General features: G+C 37.5%; 1 long non-coding RNA gene across 3 annotated transcripts; it reads right to left on the bottom strand.

The window, feature by feature from the left end:
• Window positions 1-8,542: 8,542 nt before the first annotated feature.
• Window positions 8,543-13,173, bottom strand: LOC120113007. 3 transcript variants are annotated; one of them, XR_005514735.1, is made up of 4 exons: window positions 12,959-13,173; window positions 12,700-12,809; window positions 11,879-12,064; window positions 8,543-8,852 (listed from the first exon to the last, which is right to left on the bottom strand). It is a non-coding gene; the product is annotated as an uncharacterized LOC120113007 (long non-coding RNA). The 3 variants fall into 3 exon arrangements; XR_005514736.1 differs by having other exon boundaries at window positions 12,700-12,800; XR_005514734.1 differs by lacking the exon at window positions 12,959-13,173 and having other exon boundaries at window positions 12,700-12,947.
• Between the last annotated feature and the right edge of the window lie 6,435 nt (window positions 13,174-19,608).

Here is a 19,608-nt window from a genome sequence, read left to right as displayed (position 1 = left end):
TAGATATAACTCTTAACATTATTTTTGTTGTAGTACATCAATCTGTAAAATGGTAAAAGAGCTGAGGATAAGCCATCGAAGCTAGAAACACCTGCTTGATTGTTATGTCATTTGCCTTGGTCCAAATTAGAACGATTCTTCCTCACAAAACCTAAAATTTTACATGATTCAATGACATTACGACTTAGCATTTTTCTTTTCATAATGGACATTCCAATGTTTCCTCTTTTTGGGTGGACAAGCTTAAGAAATGTTGTAACATTAATAGGTTCTCAGCATTCAATTTGATTAGGAGTTCAAAAGTAGGAACGAGAAGTCATTTGCTATTGATACTAGCGATGGGAGATTTGCTTATGATACTAGCAATTCTAAACTACTCTTTTGCCCATCAAATACGAATGTTTCGTTCATAAGTGATGATAACACTAGTAAATAACCACTTTATTAGTGCTAATTTTTTCCACACAAAAAATCATAAATTTTGACTATACCTTAGAATTTTTTAATGTTTGGAAAGATTATGCATAACCATCATCTCATCCTTGATTGCATTGGAATTTTTGTTTCTAAAGAGTTTCTGCCCATGTGGAAAACTCAACATCTATCAAGGAACATAGTTAGAGCCTAAAAGTAAGAGGATTTTGAAAATCATGAGCATGAATAGAACTGTCAAGAATATTTTAGGGAGAAAAGAAGGTGTGAAATAGAAACTAGAATTCAGCGATTATTCCAAGCAAAAGTGAGCTTTTACAACTATTTGTAGATGTGCAGCTCCTAGATTTTTGTCAGATGGAAGGATAATCAAAGCCTTCACGCGGTTTTACTAAAATCGATAATCAAAGCCTTCACGTGGTTTTACTAAAATCGATAGTCAAAGCCTTCACGCGGTTTTACTAAAATCGATAATCAAAGCCATCATGTGGTTTTACTAAGATCTTTTTGAAATGGTCAAGTTATTCTAGAGGTGGGCTTCCATGCTTAATTATGTTAGATATTTGAATTTATTTCATGCTAGGACTTGTAATGTTCAAAGCAGATAAGTTGACAATTCTTGGATGACTGCATTAAACATTAGGTCATGCTTTCTATTTTAACTTCATAGATTTGTTGAAAATAAATTCAACTTTTAACTCTCTATAATTATGGTGCTACCTAGTGTAGTTAGCAAAGTTTTTGGGATCAGTAACAAGAATCTAGTTTTGAATTTTGCCCTCACTTGGATTTCAGGCAGGATTTCTTCCACCACAGTCCTCAAGAAAACAAACTTTACACTCTCAACTTAATAGAGGGAGGTGTGTGAGCTTGTAGGTAAATGGATAAAAAAGATAGAAAATAAGAGTTCAACAAATAAACATTAAGATGTGGATTAGGTTACTTCGGTATGACCGAATTAACTGTTACTAATTACTATGCATGTGGGTATGCAACCATGTACAACTATTCTACAATTTGTCTTGGCAGTAGAGTAGTGCTACAAGCATGATCACTGATAGCCTCCTTAAATTTGGATGTCAATTGAGTAGATACTAATTTTTCTAAACTCTGTTTGTTTCATTGAATTAGAAATACTTGTGGCTAGGGCTTCATAGCATTGTCCAATGTATGTATGTATATATATGTATATGTATATATACATACATAAGTATATATATATATAAATCTGTCAGAATTGAAATCCTAAATGCAAGGAAGATGAGATTTGAATTTGGCACTACTCTTCTCAGGGCATGTGCTTGGAAAAGTACTAGGGTTCAAACTAGAAAAGTAGCATTCTTTTTGCTCTGCATGCATGAATCTCTCTCTCTTTCTCTCTCTCAATATGGTGGTAGTTTGCCACCTCCAGGATTTGAACATTGGACCTCCCAAGAGCAAGGCCTTAAGCCATCAACTGCTGGCTATCTTCAATTATTGTCATACATAACCTTTTCTATCACAATATCAATATTAGTCTTTGTCAAAGTGTAGTAAGTTTTGGATTACATGCACATGGACATGACTGCTACATTGGTTGTGAAGAAGGCTATTATTTTGACTGGGAAAAGTCTGTGCCTGAGGTCTGATATTTTCCTATCTACACTGCTAAATCACATGAACACACATTGTTATTGCTTATCAGCACCCTTCTTTTTTTTTTCTGGTTAAAGTTATAATGATGTTTTCCGTTGGAATACTTTTCAAGGAAATTATTTCAAACGACAAAACAACTATCAGTCACAATGGCATTGTCCTGCCCTTCTCATCTATGTTTCTTTCATCCTCCAAACAACAAATAAGCGCCATCTTTCTTTTTTATTTTATCTTCATTGTTCTTTTTAATTTTTGTATGATTGATTACAAATAGATGAAGTTGAACAAAGAATGAATATCCCTCCTGAATGACGTTGGACTCGTTCATTAGAAAGTATGAATTACAAACTACCATCGAATCAGAAGGCAGTAGACTTAAATACCAATTTAACATTAGGGTAATTTTCACTGCCTTTAGTTCCTTACACCACTCCTTCCAAACTTTAGCCAAATTTCTGGGCATATATCCTGGCAAGAAGTGCTACTAGAGATGGATGTAAGATCATGACTCATTATTATATATGGAATTAAAGGTGGCATGAAATCAAGGCATGTTTGGTTGGGGGGAGTTGGACTTTGAAATATGAATGGGAATGAGTAATTCCCATTCTAGCCGTTTGGTTGAGGAAGTTACGTATATTCCTGTTCTGATTCTAGAAGGAAATGGGAATGCCTTAATCCCTCAAAATTCAATCTCTACACTTTCCTAGTATTCAAATTTCATTCTGATTCTGGATATGAACCAAATACGTTAAGGTACATGACCATTTTGATTCTCATTTCAATCTATACCGATTCTGATTTCAATTTCGATTCAATTCCGGTCACGAACCAAATGCACCTCTACAGTCATTTAGGACAAACAGAGAGAGGGTTAGATGCGACTGAAGAACACCATCGTTCTCGAGATCTCATATAGGCCACATGCATTGAGTCTGGACACCATTACAAAATGTACTTTTGGTTGAATTCATGGGAGATATTTGGACTGATAGCAGAATTACATGCATAAAATGAGCTGCAAGCCAAAAAGCTAACTGTCATGCATGTCACCAGTTCATGCATGGGTATTAGCTTGATGTTGCTTGTTGGACAGCACGCAACAGCCATTCCCCCTGTCCAAAAATTTATATAATCTCACCTCTAATGTCATCCAACACTATAACATGTCACCTTCTGCAGCACTCTGTACCAGCAAATTGGTACAAGAGAAGCCAAGCATAACTTTGCTTGCTTAAAATCTTCTGACAGCAAGCATTTAACATGTGGATGCAAAGATATTTTTATGAAAAAAAAAACCTTATATTGTAATCCAAGGCAGCTTGATTGCACAAAAATTACCTTATCCAGATTCTCAAAGAAAGGTTCCTGGCACAAATTTACCTGCTATGATGTGGAAAGCTGTCATTTTTTGTCAATGAACAAGCTCTAATTTGAGATCCACTGTAAGAATTTTATTTTTTAGATTAGAAATCTATGATGTAAGCCATGTAAGACCTATCTCCATTAGTGATTGAACATTAGGCTTAGTAAAATCTAATAATCAACTTTGCGAGAAAAAAATAGATCTATTTTGAATGATGCGCATTTAGCAGTTGCGGACAATTTTCTCTGTCGATATAACTTAGAGATGATTAATATGTAGTATAGATTATAAACACCTAATCATATTTACTGAATACACAGTTTATATTTATATTGAATATCAGATACATATTTATTTATAGCCCATTACATATATCATACTTGGTTCAGGAGCATAATCATTATAGAACTCCTAAATATGTATCATTTTGCAAAATAGTATATATGATCTTTTATTAATTTTTAATGTAAAATCTGCTTTGCAAATCTTTGTTCCTTCCATGGATAGATAAAATACCATCGAGAGTATTTCATGATGCATTTGCTTCGTGACTGAAATCGGAATCGAAATCGAATTCTAATATTAGGAGAGAGTCAGAATTATGTTTTTGTGGATTGAGGTGCTTTCATTCTTTTCTCGGAATTGGAATTGTAATAGGACTTTTTCAACCAAACGGCTGGAATAGGTATCATTCATTTTCAGTCCTATTCAACAGGCCAACTTTTTTCAACCAAATATGCCCTAGGGTGGTCATTGGGACATGAGTCTTTGTTTGATGGAAAAGCCTGTTGCTCCTTAGAAAAGTTAGACCATTACCTAACCCCAATTTGATGGCTATGTCCTGGAAATTTCTCCACAGTAACATGACTTGAGAAAGGGAAAGGAAAAAAAAAAAACCCACTTTGGTCTCTACTTTCTTGTGGTGCTCCTTGGCTTTTTATTCTGCCTTGTTGCACTTACTTTCCACCAATATCTTTGAGACACAGATGCAGACAGGGGGAGACAGATAAATATAAAAACTATAAAATGGGTTGGAGGATCCGCAGCCCTAAGAAAGGGAAGGTGAGAAAAATCTAAGAAGGCCAAGAAAGATTCCAAACACTTTGGCATCTAAAAAGGTCACCTCTCATGTCAGTGCTAAATGTTCAGTTGCATTGGAGTTGATCAACCTAAATCCAATCTAAAACCATCCCAATAGGAATCAAGCCATTCTATTCCTTTTATAATTGGATCACATCATGTTTAAAAGGGTTTGGCTTAAACTTAATGATGTTTTTTTTAAGTTAGATAAGACAGCATTACTTCACTAGATCTCTACATCACATTCCTCAACCAATAAAATAGAGAAAAGAAGTTTTAAAGCACAAGTAATTAGACCTAATCTAAGCATGGTAAGATGACTTTGGATCATGCTCGATTTCATTGGACTCATTCAACTCAGACATCTGAGTGAAACTTAATGGAAGCTTGCGTTGATTGCAGATTAGGGTATATAGGTAGCTGACTGTTTAGGATAAGCATGTGTTTGAAAGAATAGTATATTACAAGTGACTTAACCTAATCCCAATGATTATTAGCTAGCATGTATCTTTGAAGCATATAGATATATTGGTCTCATATTCAAGCAAAAAGATCTTCAATGGAGGACTTACAGTAACTTTTACCTTTTTTTTGAAAAAAAAAAGCTTGCCTAAACAATTATAATGACTTGGTGCAGTTTGGCTTTGGATTTCCATATGAAGTAGCTTGTAATACATGCTGAACTTTGAGATAAACAAGACACTCACCAACAAAAATTCCAGTCTACCACTGAGCATATCATGTCCATTATGTCTTGCAGCTAAATTTTCACTTTGTAAAAGATCTAAAATTTCTTTCTTTCAACTACATTCACATGTGGGAACCTACATTAGCTTGTATTAGCATCAACTACATTCACATGTATGAACTTATATTAACTTTGATACATGTTTAGGGTGCATGGGAAATGGGGAGTGAACAGAATCACGGAAAAAGAGGACGACTTGCTTCGATATTCGTAAAACAAAAATTATTAAAAATGTGGAGTTGATCATAGGAAGGAGCAGTTGAAGAAAAAGTAATACACATGATAGGTCTTTTCTTCTGAAAAATATTTTTAAAACAGATCCAAACCTAGGAAGGAGTTGAAGGAGGAGAATTTACATTATAGTAGTATTAGCATTCTGCACAGGCAATGCATGTGTCCTGGGAAAAGTGGGATATGATCAGATAAAAATAAAGAATGCAGGAGGAAAATATTGCACATAGGATTCTGCTTCCATATCAAAAAATATTAAAAATAAATCTGAAACTGAAGTAAAGTGAAATGAGAGTTTTTCGAAATCTTTCTTTTCTGCTATTGTTTTCTCATATCCTATTAATTGCATGAAATTCTATGCAGACATGCAAGATCTATCTTCCATTGCTTTCCATTTAGTAGGTTGGTTGTCAACTTGATGTCAGAGTAAAACTAAATCATAAAAGCCCGCATGAAGATTTATGCAGATTATTTTGATACAATATGTGCTCCTATAGAATGTAGTTTTCCATGCGCCTGCAACACATCTATTCTGCTATAGAACCAAAACTCCATAGTGAATTGATGAAACCCCGGTTTCCAAGGCCACATGCCTTGTGCTGTTGCTGATAATCTATTGAAATAAATGGAGAAATTTGATGATAGACCCTACTTTCAGATCTAAAATGACATCAGGATGATATCTGAGAAAACTTATATTGTAACAAAACAGAGTGAAACATCGGAGATTCATGACATTATGATATTTCTTGGACATCTTTGAATATTTTAAAGAAAATTCAACTTAACTTAGTTTCTTCGATTGGTTTTTCAGTGTGCCATTAGCATGAAAATTACATTTCTGAAGAAGCCATGGACAACATTGTGGTTATTGTTGATGAGACAAAATTCTCACCAATTTTTCAGGAGAAAGCTTTAACAAATTATAGAAGTCAAATAAGGCTAATGAGGCTTTGATGAGCATGTTATCAACTATTGTTGTGGGTAGGGATATATTTCCAGAGGGTATTAAGGGATTAATGCAATCAAATTGAGTTAAAACCAGTCGTCATTCTCACTTGATGTTGGAGAGGTGCAATGAATAGGATGGCACAATTGCACAAGACACAAGCAGAAGCAAAGGGCCATCCTTGGAGCAGACTGTGAACAATATCCTACCTTTTGCTTGTTGCTATTTATAAGTTGTTCTTTCCATAGATTTCAGGGATAGCTGCAACATTGTCTGCCATTAAAATTTACAGCCCCATGAGCACCAAAGTTATAAAAACAATGCGATGCATCACCATTTCCAATCTCATTGGCAAGGAAGAAGTCCATGATTTCTAGAATAATAATTCCATGCATCGTCAACACTTCGTGAAGACTTTATCTTTTTCGTTTTTTTTTGTCTTGATTAAAACATAGAAAAATATCTTGGCAAGACTCTTTTTTTGTTTTGTTATGGCGGCTGTTTCCTTGACTGATCATCCCAGTAATATTTTCATGGTCGACGATGAAACAAATGCAATAAATTATAAAATGTATATTTGGATATGTTTTTTAATTTTATCCAAGCTTGTAAGTTTGTATTCTAGTAAGCATTTCATTGTAGTTTATGCCAAAGAGATGAACTCAGTTCCTAAATCAAATTATATTCCTGTCGATCCTCCCAAGACTATACATGTATGACATCTAAAAACCCCAAAATATGATATCTCGCCAGACTTGTAGCCAATGGCACTGAGTTACACAAGATCACAACTTAAAAATCTACACTGCAAGACAACTTATTCTATTGAACATCAGTCTTCCTTCGAAGATTACCCTAGACAAGATCTGCGGAGCTGAGAGTTTAAGTAGATGTCATCTTATTAGGAAAACAAGAGCAGATTATGAGCCACTTATTCTTTACAATGAAGGATTTGTGAAGCAACACTGTTCTTTTTATCCTAATAATGCAAGAATTATCAAAGTTAGGGCTGTCAATGAGCCAAGTAATGGTGGCAATTTATGATTCGATCCATCAACTTGACCTGTGAACAACCAACTTTAAGCAGGATTGGGTTTGTTATAAACAGATTTCGGTCGTCAATAGGTTAACCTGTCCAAACCTATTTATTAAATGGCTTAGATTCTGGTTTAAATCTATGGCCCGTTTAACCTGTTTAATAATTAGGTCAGATTATGACCCGACCCATTTAACCTGTTTCTGACCTATTTAATCCGGCCTGCTTAACTTATTTAACCTATTTAAATCTATTTAACCCATTAAATACTCATCTAACCTGTTTAACTTGATTTGACCTGTTTAATAAATGGGTTATGTGGATCGGTTCGGATTACGTATTTAATAAACAGGTTGGATTTAGATTTAAAATTTTGACCTGTTTAAGTCTGGTTTGGAATGACAAATTTTTGAAAACATTCAGGCCTGGCTTGAGTTACCAGTGAAACAATAAATTATGGCTGGACTTGAACCCATATTGAACAAAATAACTAGACACAGGTGTAGTTTGGTACTAATACTCTTGGGCTGGTCACAAGCTAACCTGGCCGATTTCAAGCCTGGGCTTGACCCAGTCCACTGACACTCCTAATCACATCCCGATAGCTAAATCTCTTTTCGTAGCAAGATTTACAAAAAAAAAAAAAAAAAAAAAAAAAAACTAAGCAGTAAGGCAAAGGTACTCCATTTGGAGTATAAGTTCATAGCACAGAAATATTATGAAAACAATGTTTTTAGTTGCTCAGGAGATTAGCATAGGATGTGATGCTCCATGTTGTTTTCAAACATAAGAACAAGAAGTGCAATAGCTCCATGATCTCCTAGCTTGTCAACAATGCATAATGATATATCTTTAGCTTAATGAATGGAGGCCCACCATGCCTGTAAAAAATGCAACAATGGTGGAATGGCTAAGTGGATCTTCTTATAATAGCAGTGAAGATCCTCACTTGTAGTCTAATACTCTTCCTGGCGAGCTTATCGAGCGTGTATTTAAAGACATGTTCGTATATACTGTTATATAAGATTGTAAATCAATTGAATCACTCATGAATAAATAGATAAATTAAAGAAGAGTACTCACTCTATGCCACGGTAAGAAATCTCAGTAGCAGTCATGACTGCCTGTTTCTTGAAAAAACTTTATTTCGACAAACCATGTACCAAATTGTACATGTAAGTCCCAACTGCACTCAGATCTTCAAATGGCACCACTAGCCATGTAACATCTCTGGCACAGATTTAATTCCAGAATGTATCTGAGGCTAATCAAAATATTCATCATTTATTCTGCTTAGATACTTGTCGCCCAAGTGCAAGCCCCGGGCAATGCTGTTAACTCTTATCTTATGCTTGCCAGTCTCCATTGCAGATGCCTGCATGAGAATATGAGATGATTAAAACAGTTAAGGGAAAAGCGAACTCTAGTGACCCAATGGAAGAAAAGAAACAACAATACACAAGAATGCAAGTAAAGAAACATTTACAGATTTACTGACAGTTATAACAGACTGCAGAAAAAATCCAGATGCTGCCCTTGTGTTTATTCACATAAACCTAGTTGTATGAATGCTTAAATATTAAGCAGAAGAAAATTCAAGCAACCAGTTTATCATTCCCATGTCAAATCGACCGAAAATTCTCAATAGCTGGCAATTATGTATCATTTCTCTATTCTGAACTAGTGAAAGTGGAAGCAATACCAGAGAATATAGGGGAGATTCTGTAAGCTCAATAAAAGGTGTTTGGTTTATCTTAGAACTTTGGCATTGAGATTCATCAGGATTACCATCCAGCAAAAAAGGTAACCCACCGATTCAGCTCATTCGAACTTGATTTGCCCAAATTAAAGTAGGCACAGAGAAAACATAAGCACCAGCATGCATGAAGATGAGATTTTAAGGCCTATACATGTTAATACTCTACGCGCACTTCTGAATTTCTCTAAATGCTGCCATGATTGATTCATCTACTTTAAAGCTACTCATACTTGCATATAACTAGATGGAAGGGTGTAATGGTTAAAATGGTTAATGAAGTTAAAAGGTTATGGCATATGTCGTCCAAACAATAATCAAGTCCAAGATGCAATTACGTTGAGCAACTTGTATTTTCTCCCTGTTTGGTAACGAGTCCGAGGCATTGCAATTCATCATTCAATACAGCCTTTATGATTTCTTTTAGCCAGGCTGCTGGCTTCCTTGTCTCTGGATATATAAAGATCTCCTGAGACTCAAATCAAGCTCTCAAGTTGTCTCTAGCTTTCCTTGTTCATAGGTCAAGCTTCCCATTCTTCATGATGTTGTATAATACTTTCCTATATCTTAGATCTTGTGGCCCCTGGATTCCCTTATGAATTTCATGATTGAGTCTGCAAAACACCTCCATTTCAGCTTCAAGAGGACTTGCAGGAGTAGCTCAAGTCACAAGAAAATTTCTCAGCAGTCAGATTTCTCATTCACCAGCCTTAGCTCAGCTGACATTCCGAGACTCATCAGAATATTGCAAGATTCATCAGAATATTGCAAGATCCATTAGCTGATATAGATTTCTCAGAGTAGATAACTTGTCATCTCTCCATAGACAAATCCGTGATGTATATTAACTTTTTGTATGCTACCTTTCCATAAAATATCACTTGTTTCAAAGGGAGTAGGATTGCTAATGGAAGAACTAGGGGAGCCAGAATTTGGATAGATCATTAGGCTGATGAGCCACTCAAAGAACTTCCTCAAATTTACTTCATGTGGTATGCTTACAAATTTTAAAACACCTGTATCAGCATATGCTTTGGAAGCTAACAATGGAAGAGCTCTGAAGAAAGGAGACTTAAAAGCAAACCATAGTATCCTCACTATGCTCAAGTAGGCTGATATAGTCAAATATGGAAATGCTTTGTATCACTGAGCACTAGAACAGCGGGACATCTTCTCATTACAGGCATGCTTTTGAACTTTCATGGGGTACCTAGCCTTCCAGGCATATGTTCAAGAACTGAATGGTTATTGCCAAAATATGACTTTCTGAAAGCCATGTATCTACAAATGTCTATATGTCTGAAATGGATAAAAAAGTAGACTAGTATTATGTGCAGAAAGGAAAAAGATGACCAAAATAGAATTTCATATACAACATAAGGAGCCTAGGACTGCCTGTTATGCTTGTCCCAAATAGTCAAGAAACGCGTAACAAGCACTAAGAGGTAAATTGAGTAACCACAAGGCTAGATGTCATATACAGGAGAAAATTGTAAGGGCCCAACGACTAGCATGAGAAAACGGGCACCAGAAAGTGATTATGGGTTATAGACCCTATTAACATAGTTTAAAATGAGTTTATAAGGGAATCAAGACAAGAATCTTGTGAATTATAAGGGAAAATAGTCTCCAAGAATGTTCATTCATAGGTTTATAAAAGATAAAAATAAGTTTCAAGATTAGGAATTTTTTATTATAACCTATGTAAACAAGTTCAGCATGCCTCAATTCCTAGGTATTTATCATTTTTTGTCCTACCAGAAAATATTGAAATGATAAAGATTCATTGCACAAAGCAATCCTATTGGCTCAACTAAAAGTAGAGAAGATAAAAACAGTCTCCATTAGCATCTAAGCTAGGTAAAAACATAATTTTTGTGCTATGATGAAGCATTTCTATTTTGCTAGCAGTGCGTCCCTACCAACAAGAAAACTTCTGCTGAAAACTATTGATTTAAATAAGATTGTTCTTCGTTTCCCTGAGTGAGATAATTTGTGTAAGCATGCCTGTGCAACTGCTAGCGCCTTGCCAATGGAAACTAGAAGTGCCAGTTGATGCTGAGATTAATAGTGAGCTTTTCTTATTTTATGAGATTAATTTCAAGTAACAAAAAGTTCCTTTAAAAAAAAAGGAATACTAACAAAAATCACTGGTCTTATTTGATGTCAGCACTATTAGTATGCCACACAGGATATATTCTTATGTTGGTCCTCTTCTTTATATGCTTCATTCTACATTCCATGTTTTGGCCATTTTAACATTGTCTGCACCCTCTCTATGTTTCCCTCTTTCAGATGATGAAAACTCTGATTAATTATCAACAAGAAATGTACAACCATTTTCATAGTAATAATATATCAACCATGGTACGCTGTACCGGCCCGAACCGGGCAGTACAGAGCGTACCATACTATACAAAAAAATCTCGTATTGTACTGTTCCGACACTATGGTAGTGTGGCACCAGTACGGGGGCGATACCGAGACAGCAAACTTTGATATCAACACTTTAGTTGCAACCTCAAAGTATGCTATACAAATAGCAAACTTATAAAGCTATAGCACCCAGGAAGATGTATGAAGAATTTAAATATAGTTTGACAAGATTTAAAATGATGTTATTTTTATCAGTAATAAGCATATACCTTCAAAGATGTAACAATTAATGAAAGCATCCAATGCCCCTAAGGATTTTCATGCTTTATCCACAGCAACATCAAAAGCAGCCTCCTTCTCTTCTTCCATATTCAGGCTGATCAATTCCCTTCAAGGAACTTGTAATCTCTGCCACCATGCTCTGAAGGACAACTTCATCACCCATCAAAACTAGCCTACAGATTACATCATCAGAAACAAATTGCAACTTAGTACAAACTTGATACAAAAAACGAAATATACAAATTTACTAAAGAAAATTCAGAGAGAGTGATTAAACACACCATAATGAGAGCAAAGGGGAAAACATTAAGAAGGAGGTCTAGTAGATGAAATAAAATATTCATTTTCAGATATATACTTAAGAAATTGATGAAATTGAAACTAAGAGTATAACAAATTCCAAACAAAAATATTTCAAAGTGGGGAAAAAAAGTAATTGAGCTCGTTCGGTTCTTTTTTTTTTAACTTGTCAAGAATGAGGTCAGTTAATTTGAAAAATAATACCTCATAAAAAACAAAAAAGACAAAATAAACTATAGCATAAATTTCCAAATAGACCAATTCTAAAAGGGATGAAGAACACCAGAATGTTCGAAAGAGCGAAAACCAACGAATGAGAATCTGGGTTTACACCCTCGCTTTCCCCTAAAGAAGAAAAAAAGAACAGAAATCCAACAAGATGTCAGAGAATAATAAAACCCATCAACTGAAACTCAACAACAACTCCAAAACAGCAGACCCTGCTCACAAAATCACTAGATTGGAATCAAGGTCAAAAAAAAAAAAGATTGGAGCTTTGCATTCCTACCTGCAACCACACTTTGCCAGATTGTACGCGATACCCTTTGAGATCTCATCTCCATTAGAGGTCATCAAAATTCTCTTCCCAGAACGCTCCATCGTTCCAATCTATCAGACCTACACCAACATCAAAAATAATCCACCATGACAAAAGCCAAAAAGGGTCAAAATTTCAAAGAAAACAGAGCTGAAATATAAGAACAAATCGAAATCATAACCAAACTGAAAAAATAAACAATAGAAGAAGAAGAAGAAGAAGAGGTCACATGCAAAGGTGGCACATTTTGTCCTCGGCGAACGGATAAGACGTAGCCTTCTGTCGGCGGGGCCGCGTCCCTCTCGCCTTCGTTTCGATGTGGTCTCATACAGAGACACGAGCGAGCCCGTTGCTTTGCGTCCATAGCGCAGGGGGGTGGTGGTTGCCGGAGCTGCGATTTTTAGACACTTCACGAGCTGAGAGCGGCATGGGCTGGCGTGGGTCATGCTGGACGGGTGCTGCAGACCAGCCCGATTATACTTAAAAGATGACCGGGCTATTGTGATTGGATAAATTTAGAATGGCACCAGCGGTGGTGGAAGAGGCTGCTTTGGAACATTCGGACCAATGATAAGTAGCGATGTGGCCTTTCAGGCTAACCACATGTTCAAAGAGATAAATGGTGCCACAGACTGTTGGTATATAGCCAGTCACTCTGGAAGCATCCTATAGATTAGAAAAAAATAGTTGCCTAAAGCACTTCGAGACTTATTGTTTTTTGATCTTATTGAATATATCTGTACTAAAACTGCATGAATCATCTATTCTAGCGCAACAAAAAAAAAAAAAACAATGATGGAATTGGGGTTGCATGTTCCATGCAAAAGAAGAAATCACCTTCCTTTGCATGTATATACCGTTGGATCACCCCCCGGTAGCTTTGAGAGCTGTGTGGTTGGTGATCCAATTGTAGATTCGTAAGAAGGAAGCCGAATCCTTCCTTTGCGCGAAAGATACTACCCCTATCCAGAGCGCCGAACCTTGGTTTCGGCACACCATTTGCCGGTCATATGTATCCTAAGGACTAAAAAACTAGCCTGCCCACTGGCTCAAGGAAGCGCGCATAGGGTGATCGTATTCTAGATGAACCATTTGTTCCCCCATTGCCATCCAATTTGATCTCCATAACTCCTTGCTTGGACCGGCAAAAGCTGACCCAATCCAAATGTTTGGTCCAGCTTTTGAGTGAGATGGGTATGTCATGGAGCTTTGAAATTATCCGGGACATGAGAATAGTGTCTTGTTTTGATTGTGCCATAGAGTTAGGTTATGAATGGGATACAAGGATTTTAAAGATATTCGGTCTGTTTTTAATACTAACCATGTTTACTTTAACTTGGGGTCAATCTCATGTGGCTGAAGTCATACGAGAAAAGATGGATGGTCTCAGTCCGCCATTTGGTTCAAAATTTTTTTAGAAACAACGAATAAAAAGAAGTGATTGCCCATCCATTCTAGCCCACCGATTTGCATCCTTTCAAATTGGGAGCTGGGTGGACTATGTGAGGGGGGAGGATTTCTACAGTGATAAAATTATTTCTTGTTAATTTTTTGACAAAACATAAGAGACCACGTCCCACCTTTTTTAATCAAAGGGTAGTTTAGTAAAAATATCATATAAATGTCATCGGGAAGAAATCGTTCCTATCTATCCTTCTATATTTCACCAAACATATCGAAGGATGGCTCCCTCATCCATCCTTCGTGCCAAACAGAGGGTAAGCCATTAGAGTAATAGAAGTTGGTCCAATTAAGGTTGTATTATGCAACATAGAGTTAAGTTGGGCATATGGATTAATTAAGGTTGCATATACTGGTATCTTAAGTAGAATTGCTGGCGGTAGAGCTATTGCCGGCTCTAATCTTCTTGCCTCTCGATAGAAGAAGTTAGTATTATTCTTATTATCTTGACAGGGTTATTTGTCTAGATTGTACATCACAAAATGGGTTTGAAGAGAAATTGAAGGCCGCCATGTCTGAATGTTTTTTTCAATATATATATATATATATATATTATGCATGTGTACTATAGATGCACATGCATGCATGTATGTATGTGTTAGAGTAAGTGGCTACTGAGGTATTCTTATTTGAGTGGTACACTGATATTCTAACGGAATGGAGCGACGCGATAATATATGTTTATTTTTGGAATAATTATGTACTATTTTATTTTACCAGAGATGCTGATAGGGATTGAGACTCTGGAGTTAGGATTTAACTATAAATATTTTGTAAATCTTGTTATTTGAGAGATAATGAAAATTACAGCCGTTTTGCTCCCATGGACGTATATGCACGTTGCCAAACCACATAAATTCCTGGTATTGTTCTGTATCATCGTATCATGTGATTTGCGCAACAACCGACATCAAAGCAACGAGAAGAGGTTTCCCTGGGGCCGGGGCTTTTGGGTTTGTGTCTTCTCTTCCCAAAGCCGGAAACGTGAAGAAGCTTTTTCTTCTCCACGGTGGGTTCCCAAGCGGAATCATCTCTCCCGTGGGTTCTTAGGTGGCATCCTTCCCAAGCTGTAAACAAAAAAAAGAAAAGAAAAAGGAAAGGCTTCACGTGAAGGGAAAAACATTAATCATCTTCTTCCAGTGTTCTTCTTCTCGTTTTGGGCGTGTTTTCTCCCAAGTCTCATCGCATCAGCAGTGGAGCGAGAGAGAGAAGGAACGAAGGCCCAGCGGTTTTTTTGGGCACTGTGCTTCACGTGGAAGGGGACTCGGGGGTTTCTTCTTTCCAAACTGAAACCCCAAGTCTCTCTTTTCCCGCGGATCCTCGGTTCTTCAGGTGTCTCCCGAGGAAGAAGGAGAGGAGCCGTGCGAGTGTTCCGCCCACGCCCGTCTCTGCCTGCGTCTGCGCCACTGCCACAGTGTCCAGATCTTGTGGAGGAGGAGGACGACCGCGCGAGTGCTTTTTTTTTTTGCTTAGGAAAAAAGGGAAGGAGGGGAGGAAGGAACAAACCCACCCCGCGTAGCAGCCCCCACTAGGTCTCCGCCTCGTCAGAAGAATGTTCGATGCGTGCAGAAATGGCCGTGTGTTGGGCACCCCGACCGATTTTACTCATGCCCTCCCCACCCGTGGGCCCGGCTCAGCTACCCCTTTGGGCTCTGGTTCGAGTCCCACGTGTGAGTACATCACACCTGGCACCACCCTGGCTACTAGAGGTCCAAGAAGCATTCCTATGCCTCATGTCCAAGCAGTGGCCGAAGCCACATTTTAATCAACGTCGCAGCGACTCGAACTTGGGACCATGAGGATAGAAATTTCGTCCAGTACCATTAGGCTACCACCTTGGTGGCCGCGCATCCGTCCGACGCCGTTCATGTTTTCAGGAGCGCTATTTGGTATATTTTTATTTTTATCAGATCCTTTTTTTTCTATTTTATTTTGCAAAAAGATAAGATTGCAGAGATGTCTTGCGAAGTTTGATGTGATAAAGTTCGATGGAACTGAAAATTTCGGGCTATGGCAGAGAAGGGTAAAGAATTTTAGTATTGCAGAGTATGGTGAAGGCCCTGTATGGGAAGAAACTAGATGACATAGGTGATGCAGAGTGAAAGGAATTGGAGGCTAAGGCTGTTTTAAATATACAACTTTGTCTGGCTGATGATGTAATGTATCATGTCATAGACGAGAAATTTCTGGTAGTAATTTGGTCGAAATTGGAGAGTCGGTATATGTCCAAGTCGTTGACGAACAAGCTCTATCTTAAGTAGAAATTGTATGGTCTTAAGATGGCGGAGGGTGCTAATTTAAGCCAATATATTAACGTATTCAATCAGATTATCAGTGATCTATGGCAAGTTGATGTGAAGTTCGAAGACAAAGACAAGGTGTTGATGTTATTGCAGTCTTTACCCGCTTCTCCTACGTACGAAAATTTGGTTACAACTCTGAGTTAGAGACCCTAGAGTTAGAGAACATTATTGGAGCCTTGTTAGGTTTTCATCAGAGGAAGAAAGCCAGTGATGAGAGTTCTCAGAGAGAAGGCTTAGTGGTGAAGGGTAACCAAGAGTGTGGAAGAAGCAACATAAGGAATGGATCAAATCGCAGTAAATCTCGGTCTAAATCCAGAAAAAAAAAAGGGCATAACGTGCTACAAGTATGGCAAACAAGGTCACATAAAACAAAATTGTCCTAAGAGGAAGAAGGGTAAATATGATGACAGATCTAGGGTCATCTAAGTCTGCAAATATAGTGAAAGAAGACACATATATTAGTGACGGTGATATACTTTCAGTTTCATCCAGTTCAGATCATCTCGTAGATTCTTAGATTCTAGATTCAACATGTTCTTATCACATGACACTCAATAAAGATTGGTTTGACACCTACAGGTTAGTTAATTCTGGTTCTGTTTTAATGGGTTATGATGTATCTTGCAAAGTCATTGGAATATGGAATATCAGAATTACTATGTTTGATGGTGTGGTTAGAATATTGTGTGATGTTAGACATGTTTTAGATTTCAGAAAAAATCTGATTTCATTGGGTACCTTAGACTCTAACGGGTTTTGTTACAAGTCTCAAGGTGGAGTAATGAAGGTTAGTATAGGTGCTATGATAGTGATGAAGGGGCACAAAGTAGTAGGAAATATCTACAAGTTGATAGGAACTACCATTGTAGGTGGAGTTGCTGCTGCAGAATCTGAGTCTGATAATACATTCTTATGGCATATGCGTTTGAGTCATATGAGTGAACATGGTATGTAGGGACTGCATAAAAGAAATCTCCTGAAGGATGTTAAAACTTGCAAACTGGATTTCTGCAAGTACTGTGCTCTTAAAAAATAGAATAGGGTACAATTCAGGACAGCCACGCACAAGACAGAGGGTATTCTTGACTATGTTTATATAGATGTTTGGGGACCAGTCAGAGTACAATCACGGGGTGGATATACATATTTTGTAACTTTTATTGATGATTTGTCGAAAAATGTCTGAGTGTACTTTATGCAGCACAAGTCAAGGGCAAAGGCAGTGAATATGGCATGCTTCTTGATCAACAGGTCACCGAGGGCAGCACTAGATGGTAAGGTTACAGAGGAGGTATGGACAGGTAATGAGGTAGACTACTCAGGTTTGAGAGTGTTTGGATGTCCTGCCCACGTGCATATTTCTAGTGAGGAGAGGTCAAAGCTAGACCCGAAGTCTAAACAATGTATCTTTTTGGAGTATCAGAATGGGGTGAAAGGGTACAAGCTTTGGGATCCGAAGGCAAACAAGGTGATGATCAGCAGAGATGTGGTTTTTGATGAGAAAGTCATGTTGAAGAGTACTCAAGAAGAAGAGAAGTAGGTGTCAGAAAGTTGTAGCAGCAATAAGCAGGTGGTGCAGGTGGAGTTAGAAAGTTCTGTTAAGAAGAATAATGTTTAGGGTACAAAGAATTCTACCTCAGCAGATCAAGAGCATCACAATATAGCCACAGACAGACCCAAGCGCACTATCAAGCCACCAACCAGGTATGATTTTGAAGATTTGGTTTCCTATGCATTAATCATTAGCAGTGGAGATCCTACTACTTTTCAGGAGGCAGTTCACAGCTAGGAGAAAAGCAGATGGATGGGTGCTATGATGGAGGAGATAGAATCTTTGAATAAAAATCAGAATTGAAAGTTGGTGGAGCTTCCGGAGGGAAAGAGAGCAATAAGATGCAAGTAGGTGTTCAAGAAAAAAGAAAGCAATATCAGAAAAAGAAGAAAAAAGTTTAAGGCACGTCTGATAGCAAAGGGATACTCACAGAGAGCTGAGATTGACTATGATGAGATTTTCTTCCTAGTGGTCAGACACACTTCCATCAAGATAGTGTTGGCATTGGTAGCACATTATGATATGGAGTTAGAGCAGATGGATATGAAGATAGTTTTTCTTCATAGTGAGTTGGAGAAGCAAATTTACATGCAGCAACCAGAAGGATTTTCTGAACCTACATAGGAGCACTTAGTTTTTGACTTGAGGAAGTCACTTTATGGGTTGAAGCAGTCTCCGAGACAGTGGTACAAGCATTTTGACTCCTACATGATTCGGATTGGCTACAGGAGATGTGAGTATGACTGTTGTGTTTATGTGAGGAGCCTTAATGATGTTTTTTTATTTTTCTGTTACTTTATATGGATGATATGTTGATTGCTGCGAAGAGTATGATTGAAGTCAACAAGTTGAAGACTTTGTTGAGTAGAGAGTTTGACATTAAGGATTTGGGCGCGGCTAAGAAGATTCTTAGGATAAAGATTCGTAGGGACAGAGATTTCAGAAAATTATGGTTATCTCAAGGTAGTTATATACAGAAGGTGTTGGAGAGGTTCAGCATTGATAACACGAAGCCAGTGAGCATACCTTTAGCGAATCATTTCAAATTGTCCACCTCGCAGTACCCGAAGACAGAGAAAGAAATTGAAGATATGTCAAAGGTGCCATATGCAGTAGGATGTCTGATGTATGCTACGGTTTGTACTAGGCTGAATTTGGCGCATACAATTAGCGCAGTGAGCAAGTTTATGGCGAATCCAAGAAGACAACATTGGGATGCAGTCGAGTAGATTTTCAGATATTTGAGGGGTACTACAGACTATGGTATCATGTTTGTCAGACAACAGAATGATCCTTCAGTCGTGGGGTATGTTGATGCAGATTATACAGGGGACTTGGATGACAGGAGGTCGACTACAAGCTATGTATTCACTCTTGCATGAGGGCATATTAGTTGGAGGTTTATGGTTCAGTCTCTAGTTGCACTATCTACGACTGAGTCAGAGTATATGGCAGTGGCTGAGGTTGCTAGGGAAGCATTGTGGTTGACGGAATTAGTCAAGGATGTGGAGTGATTGATTAAAACCCTATTTGATTTTGATGAGATCAAAGCAATTGAGTATA

Source organism: Phoenix dactylifera, chromosome 14 (assembly GCF_009389715.1).
Source record: "Phoenix dactylifera cultivar Barhee BC4 chromosome 14, palm_55x_up_171113_PBpolish2nd_filt_p, whole genome shotgun sequence".
Lineage (NCBI taxonomy): Eukaryota > Viridiplantae > Streptophyta > Magnoliopsida > Arecales > Arecaceae > Phoenix > Phoenix dactylifera.
The sequence above is the reverse complement of the archived record's forward strand: the minus strand, read 5'-3'. Positions and strand labels throughout refer to the sequence as shown.